Genomic DNA, 17,045 nt, shown 5'->3' on the forward strand with positions numbered 1-17,045 from the left:
TCTGAAATATATAAATCTTAAAAATGGTTCTTTCCTAGTGAGTGAGGTGCTAAAGAAAACTAAGCCTTATCAAGATTCAAACGTGTAGATAAGTAATTGCAGGCTTGGGCTTCCCCCTCTTCAAAGCAGACAGGATGATCAACTTTGAACAACCCAGGTAATGAGGTCTCAGATAGCAAAGACATGGCAGACTTTATCTGACATGGCCCTTAATAGCACTGTTTTAATTGCCAGAAGTCTCTAAAGCCTTGTGCTGTGCTGCAGACGAAAAGTGATGTCTGGAGGCAGTTAGATCACTGCTAAGGAGTTAGTTCCTTCCATTGCATTGCTGAGATTTTTTGTGGTCTATCAGGAGCCTCTTAGAGCCTAGAATGATAAAACAAAGTGGAGCAACACTCTCAGCATGAAATGAAATGCTCAGTGTAGGAACAGGTTGAGACCAGCTGCTTTTGCAAATGAAGATAAAACCACATAGACTCTTTTTGCTGTAGCATGTGGGTGGTTCAGGGGAGGGTAAGAAATTAAGCTGTTGTGGTGGCAAGGCTTAACTATGGCTGAAAAAAAATATTTAAAACTGAGTTAAATACAATAGGCACTATGAAAGCGGGGAGAAGTGGTTCTGTAATGAAAAAGGGCATCTACTACATATTAATTACTTGCAAAATAAAAAGGAAATAAAACATTAAGAAAGAACCGACTTATTCATCTACACCTGTCTAGAGCCTGATGTCAATTTTTAACTCTCATATTACTGCTTTCTATCAGGATGAAAGAAATTAGTGGCTTCACAATAAACCAGAAACATACAGTAGGCAGAGGAAGCAGATCCAGCTACAGAGAAAATCATTTGACAGTGCTTCACTATGAGAAGCTGTTCTCATTCATTGTACAGTCATCAAACTCAGCAATGAAAAAATATATCAGAAAATATGCTGGCCTGTAAGCTGAAAAATGTAACTAGGTAGCAGCCTGTATTTAATTAAGCACCAAGAAAGGCTAAGTACAACAGCAGCTTTTGCCTGTCAGGCTTCCAGAAAACAGCCCCGCGCAGTGCTGTCAGTGGTGTGCAGGGATGTCCGAGCTGGCTCCTGTGCTAGCATTTCTCTGCAACACAGTGCAGTGCTGTGCAGAGGTACACTGGCTTTGGAAACAGCAGGTTGTGTTAGCGTGGAGCTTCCCACAGACCAACCCTTCCTCCTTGCACAATCTCAGGGGATTAGGGAAATGTGTTGCTTCCAGCATCAGACCTCATTTGAGTGGTTCTAGGTCTACTCTATTTGTTCTTACAACCAACAGTGGTACATATGTGCAACAAACCAGAGAGTTTTGACTTGTAAAAATTTACTCCAACTTTAAGAAGTAATCCCAACTTCAGGTGACTGTGGCTGGTGCTGCATCATATATAGATGGCATGCTATACCCTCCCTGTACTCTCCAGGCACTAACTCAGGTGGACTAGACAACCTTCTTAAATAACCTGTATTCCACAGGGAGCAAAGCTATCCAGCAGCACAATAGCTCTTCAGAGGAGAGTTTTTCACCTGTTTCCACTGATACTACTTGTTGAAGAAGAGGAGGCTGCCTCTAGCCCCTTTTTTAAGGCAGGCAGTTTTTTGGTAGGCCTTTTAAGGTACACCAGTCCCAGCACTAGTCCAACTAGTGGCCCCATCCTAAATATCTATTATTTATATCAGTAGTTCAATATTTCAGTACCATTTTAGTAGTATGATAACTTCTTTTCATGTGAAAACCAAAAACAGATGTATCTCTGTATACTGGTATTTAGTAACTTCTGATAAGACCTTATATTATATTCCATGTAAAATACAGCTAATATAAAGATTTCATAAATCAAGTGTTACATGGCATCTCTTTTTATGCCCGTCTTCAGTTTCCTTCATAGCTAAGTCTATCCTGGTTAGTCTTTGGATAAATACTTTCTGTCATAATTTATTTACTCTTTTCCATGCAAACTGCATGCATATGCATGGCTGGTAGCAAGCATAGAAAACACAACAGACATGCGTGGCCCCATTTTTTAATGCTCACTTTGCAGTGTTTCATGCACTCCAATCTGAGTTCAGAATTTTAAAGGTGTTTAATATTAAAAAGCATCTTTAGTTTTATAAAGGTGCTGAGATGCTTGAGAAACTTTATGAAATACAGTAATTATTCATTCTCCATATTCAATTTTTGTTTTCATGTACAAAAAAGTTTCAATGCAAACCCAGGATACATCAGTTGCCTTATCTACATTTTGTTGGTTTTCCAGAACTGAAGGAATCCTCTGTGAAAGCCATCTTCTTGCTGGTATCACAGTTAGTTACTGGGCTAGGTTACTGAGTTCCTTACACAGAATCACAAACTCTCTCAGCCTTTCTGCATACGAGAAATGCTCCGTCCCCTTCATCATCTCTGAGCCCTTTGCTGGACTCTCTCCAGTAGCTGTTGTGCTGGACACAGCACTCCAGGTGTGACATCAACAGTGCTGAGCAGAGGGGAAGATCACCTCCCTTCACCTGCTGGCAACACTCTGCATTATGCAGCTCAAGAGGTGTTGGCTTTTTGCCATGAGGGTGCCTTGCTGGCTCACGTTCAACTTGTTTTCCACCAGGACACCCAGGGCCTTTTCTTCAAAGCTGCTTTCCAGCTTTTCAGTCCCCAGCATGTACTGGTATATGGAGTTGTTTCTACCCAGGTGCAGAACTAGCCATTTATTTTCTTGAACTTCTTGAGCTTCCCCTCTGCCCACTTCTCCGATTTGTCCAGCTCCCTCTGAATGGCAGCATACCCATTTGGCTTATCAGCCAGTTTCAATGGAAAGAGGCAGGCACCTACAACAATCAGGTCCTTTTCACAGCTTTAAATATTTTCTTCCTCAATAGCTGTAGGGGCAAACTAGAAACCAGCTTAGACTAGCTCCTAATATATAGGTACCTGCTGTTAAGGAATTTAAATCCTATTCATTTAGCCAGTTCAACGGACTTCCTTGGTTATTCGCTACCAAGTAATGTTGTTCATGATTATGTGAACACAGCATAGATGTTTTGTACATGTCATGTACAGTTATATGATCTCTTCTGTGATACTTATGGAAGAAAATACTTCCTTTTCATAGGCACTGAAAGCTCAGCTGCTTTTGAAATGTCTTCTTTTTAAGTAGACTTTTATAACCCCGTTGTGACAGGATAGATCAAAAAGGTCCTGACTGAGTTCTGTGCTTTTCCTTGTTTCTTTCCCTCATAAAGGAATACATATAACAATTTATTTTCAGCTACACAGCTGCTGCTGGATTGCCCATGAGCTCCATGCTCATCTGTAAACTGATGACACTGAAATCTTCTGGCATTCCCCTTACATCACAGTGACTGTGCTTTTTGTATTGACCTGTACATCTTCTAAGACCCCTAACTTCTTGCAGACTCCACGGTATTTATCACTGGATTGACAACAGTTAACATCATGAGACAATTTCCCAAAACATAAGCATTCGGCCTTTGACAGTGCTCCAAGCTGTGCCTTTTGTTTGACACCCACTGGTCTGCCACACAGATTTCACACTGTAGTTGCAACACTAATGTCTTCTGTACCTTTCTCTTAGTCTAAACCCATTTGTTCTCAGTGTGAGTGAATCGGTGGGTACAGAAAACTTCTCTCACCAATGGCATTGAAAAGCAGCTATTCTGTACACTTTTAAAAATGCCTGGAAATGCTTCATCTGCTGACTTAACAGGAACCATTTCATTGTACAAATTGAATATTTTACCTTCGTAGTTTTTTGTGAATATTATATATTGTCCGGGCCAGACAGAGCAAAAAAACAGTGTTCTGCCGGACAGCCAGTCTTTAATCCTGTTTTCCCCATCTAAGCATAAAATACAGTTGTACTGCTGCAGGCTGCAGCTGTAATTTCACTTCCAGTAGGTCTCCAAAGGACTCTCACTATATTCCTGGTTTACTTGCTCCTCACCATTGCTTACTGCTGTGTCTTTCCTCTCTCAGCATAAGGTAAGACTAGACAGATATAGCCAGATAATTGCCTTTACTAATTTCAGAGAGTTCACAAAGGTTGCACAGGCTATTTTGGGGCTTGATGTTACAACTTTTGGCTCAACCAGGGGAGAAAACAGAGCTTTAAAATTGCTAGTGGGAGAAGAGCTGCTTAACACTTGCTTTGCTATGTGTCCAAGGCCAAATGAAACACTGCTGCATTAGAAATCTAAAGGCTTTCTGAAAACTGAACTCCCTGTATACTTGGGAGATTAAACCTACTTGGAGCAAGAAGGAAGTAGACTTTGTGATATCACTGTAGTATTTCTAGGAAAGATGAGTCATGGTGCTTGACCAAATATAGTATTGCTGTAGGGAAGCTAGTCTTTAATTGATGCTTTTTTTTTTTTCTCTCTACAGGAGAACAGACTCAGGTTTCTCTTGTAGAAAATCTGAGAAAACAACTCTCTTTTTAAAAACAAATCCAGAAAATATCATCAAAATTATTCTAATCATGGACACAGCATAAAGAATACAAAATATACATTTTAAACCTGTTGTCTGAAAATCACCTATATCCCTAAGTGTTAAACACAAAAGTTTTCCCACTGGAAATGTAAGAGAATTCAGGAAATCATCTTCATCAAATCAATATAACTGCATCAGTACTTTGCTGGTACAAAGAACTACAGAACTAGTTGTGCTAACTGGTTTTGTTTGTTTGTTTGCTTTTTTTTTTTTTTAATGCTTGGGATGAGACTGTCTAACAGAACTGAGATGGTAAAAATAGAATGTAGCAAAGTCTTATAGTCTTATACAGATGTAATTCTTTCATGTGTCAACATTCGGTATTAAACTTCCACTCCTTTGAGAAACATGTAAGGAGACAAAAAAAGACTTCTAAAATTCTGCATTAGGAAAAAGATAACATTTCTACCTACAATACAGCTACTCATCAAAAATACTCTCCTGCCCCAAACACCACCACCACCACCAACAACAAAACAGTATTATGTTAATTACATGCTCATTTAATCAATTTTTACATCTCTGAAATATATTACTCTTACACTGATATTAATCAGGGAAGAACTGTGACAAGCTATTGCAAAAGTCTGTGGGAGCATTTGAGGGGTCTATTCATATTAGCTTGCTAGTCATATTTAAAACCGATATTTAAGAGTATGTGACTCATCAAGTTAAATTTTCTCATAACAGAGGCTGTTTTTAAACATTAGACTGCGACTAGTTCATGAAGAAAGACCAAGACATTAAAGAAAAAGCTGTAGATATAGTGGCTAAACCAGCACAGAGTCATTTAAAGAGTAGATTTTTGACACAATCATCTATTTATTTTATTTTAATTTAATTTTTTCTTCCCCAGGAGAGTCTCTCACTTACATTTTGGGATTGTATTTAGAAATGTTTTCCTTCAATATAAACTTTGTTATAAAAATGCTAGTTCAAATGCAACTATATCATTCTCAGCTGATGTAAATTGCTGTAGCTCCTTTTTCTTGAAAGGATTGTCTTTAATTCACATGTAGGTTAGATATCACAGGCACTGAAGATGTAAAAACTTACAAAAGTGTTAACTATTTTATTTTATTACTGTTATTAATCCTACAGGAGCTCTCCTCATTAAAACAAGTTCCTATAAGAATATTGACAACACTAACTTGTCTGACCAACATGTTCTTTCATTCCCATTGGAACTAAAGCACCATTAAAACAAAGTTACTATAAGCTGTAAAAATAATATATGCTTTTATAGAAAGGAAGCAGTTAAATACACACATTTCACAAACACCTGACAAATTTACATGGTATAGCATTCACACTTAACGAAAAATGAAGGAAAACATTGTGGAAAAAAATGCATTTTTGTTGAAGTACTATGGCATTGCAGAGTCCTGCCAAACTTTTAAAATAACATGATTTTTGGTTTGGCTTGTCATCAGTAAAAAAAGGCAAGTGAAAAAAGAATTATGCTATGTTTTGAAGGCTACTATTCTACAAGATGAAACCCCCAAAACACATTAACTTCTGAAAGGACAGTTAGTTAACTAGTCCTAATCTTCAAAAGCATGCTGCGAGGCTATGAGGTGGTATTTGCCACACACAACTGATATTTAATTTATTTTTTTTTCCAAAGGAAGAGACTTCTCATACGGTCTGCCTCTTTCCTTAAAAACACTAACTAATTTCAGAGCTATGTAATACTGAGGTTGGAGCCAAGGTGCTATATCCATGTTAGAGAGTGTTTAATATCCTGCAAGTAGTATCTTCTTATCAGCTGAAGGCAGAAAAAAAGCATCAGTCTATGGCAGAAGTCTTGGAACACTTCTGATTTATGGACTGTTATTTTTAGCCCAATATTGTCCTTTTGAAACCAGGATGACTGCTGAAATTTGTAAGTTTTCCCAGCCTTTTTATCACCATAGTCTTTCAGAACAAGGAAAGAGCTACGTAAGTGAAAATGTAGGAAATGGGATTCTGTGAACAGAGCAGGACATTTCACTGGATAGGGCATTGACCCCTTCCATCCTATTATAAAAAAGTGTCCAGATTATTCCCACTCTTTGCCTAATAGTTAAAGTAAAGCAGAATTCTCCTCATTCCTCTTTAACACAATGATGTAAATTAAAATCTTCTAGGAAGATGTGCAGTGCTTATTTTGTCAGTTCCTATTAAAGGAGGATTGTATCTATGTTATATCATGAATACTTCTTGTTTGAATCTCCTAAGTGTACAAAAAAGGCTCAAACTGGAGCTCTCTATTGATTTCAGCAAAAGACACCATAATTCTCTGAAGACAGGACTCAGCTGTTTGTCTTTGAACAGCTGAAGCTTTGGAAAGTGCTTAACAATTCCAGTCCTCCTATTTTTTGGCCAGCTTTATTGCTGTTAGCAAAAGACCCTTGCTGTGGTGTGATAATGTCTAGTACCGGTGCCTGAATAGAGGGTGTATCAGAGCTCAGAGCACCAAGTGACATCCTGCCGAGGTATTATTTCTGGAGTGTCAATGAAACTGAAAGCTCCGGAGGAATTCAGAAGTGGGCCACTACCAAAGGCTGATCAAAAGGACTCGGAAATCAAGCAGTCGCCTCTAATTGGATCCTTATGGCACTTATGGAGAGAATCCTTTCAGAAACCTGCTTTTAGAAGGCGACATGTAGAAAATTTCAAATGTGGTGTAGCTAGAGTACCAGTAATTAAAATCAGACTACCATTCAATGTATACTTTAGAGATGACTGATTCCCTGGATGCTCAAAAAGGCCCTTTTCATCCTTGCCAAATAATACCTGAGTTTGGGGACATCCTACCCTCTCTATTTTCAGACTTGGTCCAAGTATTCTTACCTTCTCTGTTAGCAAGCCCTGCTCTTGTGCTCCAGAACAGTGCAAAGAATTTAGTTCACATTTAGAGTGATACAGTTCTTCTAAGGGCTGTGAGGGAAAAAAAGGGATCCCTTGAATTTAAAACTTCCTCGGCAGTGGGCTGAAAGCGGTGGCAGGTTAGAGCAGGGCCTCATGTTTGCAGTGTTACTTTTGGATGGCACCCACGCTATGGAAGGCATCTGCCCTGCCACGGAGAAGACTGACATGACAGATAGAGGCACATATCAATTAGCTGAAATCAGAGTGCTTATTCTCATGCAAATTATGGATTGCAAACGCGAGAAACAAACTCAGACTAACACCTGTCATATAACACCTACAAAAGATTTCTGCTTTTGTGTCTCAAGGCTGTCTTGGGTTAGCCATAAATCGTATTTTGACAGGGTTTAATAAAATACAAATTATGGAACTAGTGAGTCATACTCGGTATTTCCATCAGACAAATCTGAATGGGTGTACATTTTAACTGAGCTGTAAATAGGTTAAATTGCAAACCCAAACCTCTGAACTTCTGTAGCTTTACAGATTTTGAAGGAATATTATCTTGCATTCAGATTTTCTTCCTAAAGTAATGTTGTGTATGACTGTGTAACATACTTGTTAGGAGGCAGGCTTTGAGGGATTTACCCAGCATTATATCAGATGCTGTGTTTTAGTTATGTGTACATGTGCTGGTTTTGTTACTTTCATTCACCAGTGAAGCAAATAAAAGGAACTAAAATGCTCTTGAACCCCTCTGCAGCATGTCTGTAGGCTCAGATTCATCCTTCTGAACAAGGTATGTACAAGTACATAGCCAAGGTACTTAAATTCAGAGAGGAGGTACTGTAAGCATTCTCCAGAGTCAAGAAGACCAGCAGCTCCAACTTGTAACTCACTTAGATGGGCCTTGCCCATGGGAGGTTGCTCCCCAGGTGGTGGCTGCAGGCTGGCTCTTCTCCCTCACCCTGCAGTACAAGCTCTTAGAAGGGAACCTCAAAGCATCCACACTCCTCTGTTGGGTGCCTTGTCTAAATGCTTTATTCTTGGTGGAGGTGCAGAAATTCTCTTTTTCATCTTGTAGAATTGATTTTGCTGTCAAAAATAAGATCAAGTTTCTATAGCAAAATATTAGGGAAATAAAGTACAAACCCTTGAGGGAAGATGAAAAGATGGTAAGGGGAAAAAAGAATTCAAATGTCCAAAAATTTTCTTTAAACACTCACATGAAAAAGCACAGAATGGAAACTTTTTGTAAAATGTCATTCAGTTTTGAGTGAGTCTTGAATGAACCTATTATTTGCTTTCTCTTCCTCTATCTCATGTCTTTTGGACTACCTGATACATATTGCCCATACAATTTAAGTTTTAAAGAACTAAAAGGGAAAATATTAAGTTAAATTAAATGGTCTTGTGGTTTACTTTCACATCAGATGTCACCTTCACATCACAGACTGCCTCCTGAAAATTGTAGCCAGGTAGCCACATATCTTATACTTCTGTACAGTTGTAAATATGAATAATGTTAAATTAGTCTAGTTCTTTCTTGCTTACTCTTTGCTATGGCCTAAGCTTTGAAGGTTAACCTCATTCCTTTTACATATATATATATATATATTATTTTTTTTGGTGTACTTCTCTAAATAAGTCCAACACTGATAAAATCTTTGTAATAGACCTACAGCTGAAGTCCTAACACAAGTGGTATACATGATTTATCAAATATTTGCAGAAATGAGTGCTATGCCTGGGCTGCAGTTTACATGCATACATCCCGTATTCAGCCTGACAAAGGTAAATGGAAAGGGGAGTCCATAAAGGACTTGCCTTTTTTTGCCCACTTCACTGACTCTTAAGAGTTAACTAGCTATCTGAACATCTAAAGTTGGTTTTAAATGCTTGAATGAAATTTGTCTGTCTGCAGAAATCTGACCTGTTTTAAATCTAGAATCCTCTGTAACAAGAGAATTCTAAATAAGGTTAATCCCCCTTCCCCCCCCCCCCAAAAAAAAAAAAACATTTTGTCTTTTCAAACTGGCAAATATGTTTATTTATTCATTCCTATTTCTTTCTTGTTTGTTTTAATCACCTCAGATAGTTGGTTAAGCAACAACTAAAAATTCAGGTTTCTTTACTTTTCATCGACAAATTCTCAGCAAGCCTGGAATTAGTATTACAAAAAGAACTCTCTTAAGACAGAAGAAAATATGTTTCTAAACTTTTTACTGATATATTGGAACATGTCGCCATTTTATTTGTTTCATTTTACGGTGAAGAGAGAAATAATAAAAGAAATATTAGAAAAAGCTGTTGCAGAACATAAGTGCTGCTTTGGGTTAAATGAGTAATAGCTACATAACTGTCATCACAAGATCACTTTTAGTCCTCTTTCATGGTATACAGCTGTGGTTTTGGGCAATGCAATTAATTAGAGGGTAAAATCAAAGCCATGCATCTTTCTTCTTGTGTGATTTTACTCCCTGTCTTTACATGGCTATCGTGACCTTCTAATTATACTAAATGCAATTAAATGCAATCTTTCCAACCAACATTTTCATATTCCTGTCCTTGTGCCAAATAATATATGTCAGGTCAAAGAAAAACATATTAATAAGTAAAAGGTATTAGTATCACTTGTAAACATGAGGAAAGAAGTCTCCAAGAAACTGCTGCACTTTTTAGTCCACAGGGCAACCATGAAGATTATTGCCGATCTAGGAAAAGGAGAGATATCACTTAAGATCAGATTTTCAAAAATTTCTGATGACTGGCAGGGCTTTCATTTAAGGATGTTGAGTTCAAAATAGCTTAATTTAGATCCAAATGTGGAAATATTGTTAGTTCTAATATTTATATTTTAAAAAAAATATTTATATATATTATTTTGTTCTTTAACATTTTTAAGATAGATAGTGTGGTTTTATTGAATTCACAGTTACTCCTAATTGTTTCTTACAAGTTTAAAGCTAAATTGTATACTTGATATTTTAACTCAGAAATGACCTTCTGCATGTTTTTTGAGCATGACTAAGAAGAATCGAAGATATTATATCAGGAACAGGCTAAACAAAGGATAATTAATGATCCTCTGGATGGATCTGCTGATATATATTTTGCCACAAATACCCTGAAAAAGATTGAAGGACAAAAAGCAGCTCCCTTAGTATATCTTCCTCTTGTTCACACAAGATTTGATTTTCACAGGTTTTGCAGATGTACACCAGCCCAACTATACACTTCTGTCTCAGTCAGACCTCCACACAGAAGAAAGAAGATCCTTGTAAGCCCAATATATTTTTTCTGCATTTCACAAGATATTGCTAAATTTATGAAGACTGTGCCAATTATAAATTTTCTCTCTCCTACCTGGTAGAAAAAAGTGATCTGTAAGAAACAGCTATTTCTGAAGGAAAATTATTTTAGTGATGAAATAATTCGTTCTGTATTTAGCATAACTAGAAGTGTTAGATTATGTGTTCTCAGGAATACCAAAGAACACAATTTCTTTAAAATTAGCACTAGTATCTGTTAAATACTTCCAACTGTCCAGCAAATAATTTTGTGATACTCTTAAATCTATTCACAGAAAGATTTCTCAAAGTGCCTATAAGGGTCTTTTCATCCATATCATAACCATCATGAAATCAGAAGTTGATATTTATAACCTTACTGAAATCTCTATTTGAGGCACCAGCCACGTAGTGATATTTCATTTCTCCTAGAGACCTACCTTCCACATATAAACAACATGAGCTTAGTGAAGCAGAAACCCCTGAACTCATCTGTGCAACATAACAAATTTCCTCTTGTTCCATTGGAGGAAATGATGCATCTCATCCTCAAGTAGAGAAGAATTGTCTCCCTAAGTGTCTCTTTTTCTCCAGTGAATATAAAAAGAACCTCAACAAATAGCTCAAATGTAGACATCTGTGTAGCAAACAATTACATTTACATGAAATGAAATTTTACCCTAAGGGTCTATAATTAAAGTACAATTATATCCCTAAGTTACATGGACAGGATCCCACCCACAGTCTTTAAACTACTGTTGTTGCTATTATTTATTTGCAGTGAGCTAGAACAAGCAGATTTGGATCAAGGTTAATATCTCATTGTACTTAGCCTCATTGAAACACTGTCTCAAAGCATGAGACTCAGTTTAAGACTGAATATAAATGAGTAGGACACACAGAAGGAGGAACGTGAAGAAGCACAATAGTAATGTACGTCTATAGGTTTTAACCATGAATTTGTATGCTTAAGCAGAAATCATCGTTTATTTTCTCTATGATGAATAAACCATAAATCCATAAATTGAGAGATACTAGCAATCTCCACTGAGACTTACCTGGACAAGATTTCCTTCTGGCATGATGGAAAAAATAGTTTAAGTAGCATTTGGAGGAAGAAGACATAAGCTTTACACAAGAGATATGGTGACAGTATTAATGGCAAATAACATAAATCACATTTTGAAAGTATCCAAAATATATTGAGCAAAATTTCAATATCCTTCCCTTCCCTTCCCTTCCCTTCCCTTCCCTTCCCTTCCCTTCCCTTCCCTTCCCTTCCCTTCCCTTCCCTTCCCTTCCCTTCCCTTCCCTTCCCTTCCCTTCCCTTCCCTTTCCGTTTTCACTCTTTGGAATTTTACTTCTATTTGTCATAATGTGTCATTGTAAAACAGCCTCTGTAACTACAGGTAGACTGCTACAGCTAAAGTACTGTGCAGTTTAACATCAGCTCGTTCTGCTGTGACAAGAAATTGTCTTGACTTGCCCTTGTGAAAGATTTGTGTAGTTTGCTAAAATGGATCCCAAATGGGTAGGGAGAGATGAAGGTGGAGGGGCCTAGAGTTGATGAAACACCCCCTTTTGTCTCCTCTTACAGCCCTATTTCCATTAAAAAAAAAAAAAAAGGCATGAATTAGAACAATAAAAGAATGAACAAGAAAACAGACTTCCAAACAGGAATGGATGAAAGCAAAACATTACAGATTGATCAAAAAATGGGAGGCCCCCAAGCAGTCTTCTGTGTATGCTGTGAAAAAAAAAAAAAATATATATATATATATATATCAGGAAATACGTGATAGCATATGGAAAGGTGGATGATAAAACCTCTCAAATAAAAAATCTGTAAGGGACAAGATACCAAAATCTGCTGGAAAAAAAAAAAAAAAGGTACAATGCAGACACAGACCATGTTTGGAAAAGCACCGGATGTACCTTACAAGCTTCCAAGCCCTTTTAAGTAATGAATTTGTGTGTTTTCCCTTTTGTCCTTTTTCTTTTTCTTCCAAAGGATGATTAGTTTCCAAGCATTACCGAAGTGTGCAAAAGTATTATGTACATGCAAAGACATTGCTAAGTGTTGTAGAAGTCTGTCATCAATTATATTTCAAGCAATTACTTTGATATCATCTTTCCTTTGTTTACAGTAGGCTACCATGAACAAGGATGTCCCTCAGGAAAAAGGATTTGGGGAGGGGAGAGAACATAGGAAGAAAAGGCTCTGAAAGCAATATTTGGCTTGAAGCTTTTTCTAAGAAAAAAAAAAAATGAATCATGCACAAAGTTTTCAGTGCAACAAAAGAAATCTTGTTAGCTCGCCAAAAAGGTTTGTTATAGCTATGACAGGAAACAGGAGAAAAAGAGGTGGGATCCAGAAGATTTTAAGAATTAAAAAGAAAAAAAAAAAAAAAAGTCTGCAGATTTTGAAGTAGCTTCTCTAGTGTGCATGTTGTTTGTTGTTTTATTTTATTTTATTTTTCCTTGGCAGATATGTTTTCTTTGGGTAGTTGATAAAATAATAATTGAATAATAATTGGTTCCATGTTCAGCACTGGTTTGGCTTTGGCCTCAGTTCCTGAATGCAAGGAAAAAGGAATGTAGTTTACAGTCACGCTTTTCCTTTTTTTTTTATTTTATTTTTTTTTTTTGGTAGCGATCTGAAGAATGAAAGTATGATTCATTTCATAACAAGGAAATGATGCTGCGGCTACATGTAGAGCAGGCCTTCTTGCACTGCACTTGCTTGCATCCCACCATGAGCAGTGGAGGAGAAGTGCCTACATTGGCAGAGCAGGGATGTCTGCACCTCGTCTGGGGAGCAGAGGAGCTGAGAGATGAGCCCATCAGGGCTAAGGCTAGGATCTGGATTGTGCTGCTGCATCTAATCTCAGGTTTCTGGCAAACTAGCCAATGGAGAAAACTGCAAATTTGTGGTGCAAAACAAATGAGAAATGCTGCAAGATCCATACTGGGACCAGAGTGAGACCTCTAAAAGGTGAGAGGATCTTGGTCGGCTGTGCAATGGCAGTATCTCTTTCTTCCATCTAGCAAGTATGCTCCACCATCCTTCCTCTGTAGTCGTGGCAGTGGCTGCCTGTACTCTGTTAAATGAGAAGGAAGCTTTTAGCTTTCTGGAATAACATTAAATGGTGTACAGCCTTAACACAATCTTTACAGACCACCAAAGACTCAGAAGCTACTGCCCTTATCAAGATACAGAACAACCCAGACACCATCTTGATACTTCTAAGACACTGTTATTGGTACATCTTGAAGGTAATCTCCTCTAGACCAGCAAAGTTTGAAAGCTTTAAAATCAGTCTTTAAAATTATAAAACACAGCATGATTCTGCAGCTGGTACTAATATGAATTGGCCCACCTAGCTATCCAAAGTACAATGGTAATGCATTGGAGCCATCTAAACCAAACATACATACTGATAAAACATCTTTCATAGGGTGATTTTGGTACTCCAATTGCATCTTCATGATAGTCAGGACCTAAAGATGTGACCAAAGTCTCAGGGCTTCCTCTTGCCTCTATGTACTGAAACATCCTGAAAAGCCAGAATCAGACCTCTAACATCCAGTCCACCTGTAAAAGCAGCATGCAGAAAAATCCTTAAGACACCGGAAAACAGTTCCTTGCTTAATGTAAGCATTTAAGCGTGTGAATGGATCTAATATCTAAGAGTCCTGTACCATCTCAATGAAGTAGGACTTTAATGCACCTTGACAGATAGTTAGGAATCAGAAGATTGTCATTATATAACACTATCAAAATCCTTTCATAGTTCTTTATTTTTTTCCTTTAGTCATAGGAAATATGGTTTTCAACATCTAAATGTACTCTCCTGATATAATTATGAAATCACAATTTAGGAAAACAATATTCTTTGTTCTTTGCAGGTCTCCCCTATGAGGAATGATGGCTGCTGCAGTATGTTTATTTAAGTACCATGCTTAAACTAGACTCTAGCTCCCACGTGACTCACTAGCTCAGCTTTCATTGCCCCTGGCTCTTTTTTATTATTTACCTTGCTTCTGAAGTTCCTTGTAAGGAGATTAGAATCCTTTACCAAAAAAATACAGTGAGTTTGGGGCTCATTTAAAATGCAGTTATTCACCCTGCAAAGGAAGGATGAATAACTTGGTGACTGAGTGACAAGCCAGCTTTATTGCCTCCCATGTGACATTGGCCAAGCTGGTACAGGACCACTGACCATGTCTCGCTCATAGCAGGACAAAGGCAGAATAAGAAGGTGATGGAGGAGAGAAAGAGAAGAGAGAAAGAAACATGATGAGTGAAAAATCATTCAAAGTATTTGAACCTGTCTGTAGAGTGATTATGAAATGGATCTGTGGCTTTGAACAGGCTTCCAGAATGACTGGAGAACCTGCAACACGACAGAGGTCAGGAATGAGAATCTGTCTTTCAGACACGGCCATGATGTGAGGAGACATCTGCCAGCTCAGGAGGGAGTCTGAAGCTTAGGAAGATAATTGAAGCAGTAATAAAATCTCATTCAGGGACCCATTTTAGGTGAGCACTTTCATCTGCAGCTACATTTCAGAGCAAGAGATGCCTTTCCTACATTTCAATATTAAGCAAATGATGCAGATACAACACTTTTCCCAGCCCCCCTTACAGCATACTAAGCAAAACAGGCAGGTGGAGTCTTTTGAGCTAATGACAGACAAAAATCATCATCTAGCAACTGGTGGTGCCTAATAGATGCCTGCAGATGCCTAATTAGCGTTCATAAAGCCCTTGAATCCCTTAGATGAAGTCAGTATACAGTAAAAGTGCAAATTATTATTATTATGGGTAGCAATTGCTTCAGAAAACAATTTTGACTATTCTAAAAAAAAAAAAAAAGTATTTTATTAATCCTTTTGCTAAAATGGAATTGAGTACAGACCAATTGAGAATGTTTTTTTTTTCCTCACACATTAATTATTGTGCTCTTGTGTAAACAGTAACAAACCCATGCTAAAAGGTGCTTAGGAGTCTCAGGATTTTGGATTTTTAACAAAATTTAAGAATCCCGTTAAATCTGACAGAAAGTTGGAAAAATGAGTAACCATCAATGTGTCTGAATATTTAAAGTGGGCTATTTGGTAATGCTACAGAGCTGCTAAGAGAATTCTATGTCCTTTCCTTGTCCCTGACCCTTAAACTGCTTTGCATCTGGATATTTAAATACTTTGCACAGCTGTGTCTTGCAGACTTCGCCTTTCTCCATCTGCTTGTTTGTTTTCCTGTTTTTATTTTTCAGGCTGCTATTTTGTGTAAGCAAAATTATCCTTTTATGTCTCCTTTGCCTCTGTTGTTTCTTCTAGATATTGTAAACTACGGCATCTGTGGTACTTCTGCCATTATAGATTTATATTCTACTAGGTAGTGTGGGATAAAGATAAGAAGTCTCAATAGAACACGAGTCTGATGCCCTAGCCTTACATATAAATCCCCAAAGCTTTTAGCTGAAATTTTCTACAAAGTATAAGTATAAACGACTCCTGTTGATTTTTTAAAAAATAAATATTATAGGTCAACAGAAGAAGAGAAGCTACTGGCTATTTCAGAGAAGAAAATTACTCTTTACATTAGCAAGAGTGAAACTTTTTTTTTTTTTTTGTCAGATAATCTGAATGCTCTGACAACAAATCTTCCTCCAAATTGGATGCATGACCTACGAAAAGTAAGGATTCAGATTTGAATTTTAAATCATTTCTCTGTCTTTTGGTCAGCATGTTTGCACAATGAAAGGATGTGTCCTGACCTTTTTATCTTTGGAGAGTGGGAAGTAACTTCGGATTTAGAGATTTCTCTCTTATATCCTAGAAACTGGGCCAAATTTTTAACCTCTATCTCCCAGTTATTTTGGGATTACTGAACTTCACTTACTCTGAAGCATTTCATGAAGGAAGTTAAAAATTAACACCCCTGCTTAGCTATATACTTGAAAACGATCTCAGTTTTCAGCACAAAGAGATGTTCTTTGCTTAGTTAGGGTGGTCCAAAAATAATATATATATATATATATATATTTGATGTGTTATGTTCTAAGAATCTGATAATGACTTTTGATGGACTTTCTGGATGACTCTGTTAGGTCAGGATCATGGTACAATATACCAGATACCAGAAACACGTATCATAGGACAAAAGATAGGGGCCACATACCAAAAAACCAAAGTGTTTATAATATCCTACAGGTTTCATATTCATTAATGCAGCCCTAAACCTTTGTTCCCTGTGAGTGGTATCCTGTGCAAAGCCGCATCAATATGAAACAAATTGCAAGATCAGAATCTTACCTGCTTAGAGAAATCTCTCAGATTACCTTAAAATTTAATTGGTCGGGTTTTGTAATAGCTGTT

General features: G+C 37.4%; 1 long non-coding RNA gene across 3 annotated transcripts in view; it reads right to left on the reverse strand.

Annotated features, from left to right (window-relative positions):
* Positions 1-17,045, reverse strand: part of LOC310896893 — a 46,945-nt gene that overhangs the window by 7,357 nt on the left and 22,543 nt on the right. For 2 of the 3 annotated variants that reach the window (XR_014581904.1, XR_014581905.1), the window contains exons 2-3: positions 13,648-13,762; positions 11,720-11,789 (exon numbers count right to left, since the gene is read on the reverse strand). This is a non-coding gene — a long non-coding RNA (uncharacterized lncRNA). Of the gene's footprint in view, positions 1-11,719; positions 11,790-13,647; positions 13,763-14,099; positions 14,257-17,045 lie in introns of all 3 variants that reach the window. The other variant, XR_014581906.1, reaches the window with a different exon arrangement.

The sequence above is a fragment of the Anser anser genome, assembly GCF_964211835.1.
Source record: "Anser anser genome assembly, chromosome: 3".
In the NCBI taxonomy this organism is placed as follows: Eukaryota; Metazoa; Chordata; class Aves; order Anseriformes; family Anatidae; genus Anser; species Anser anser.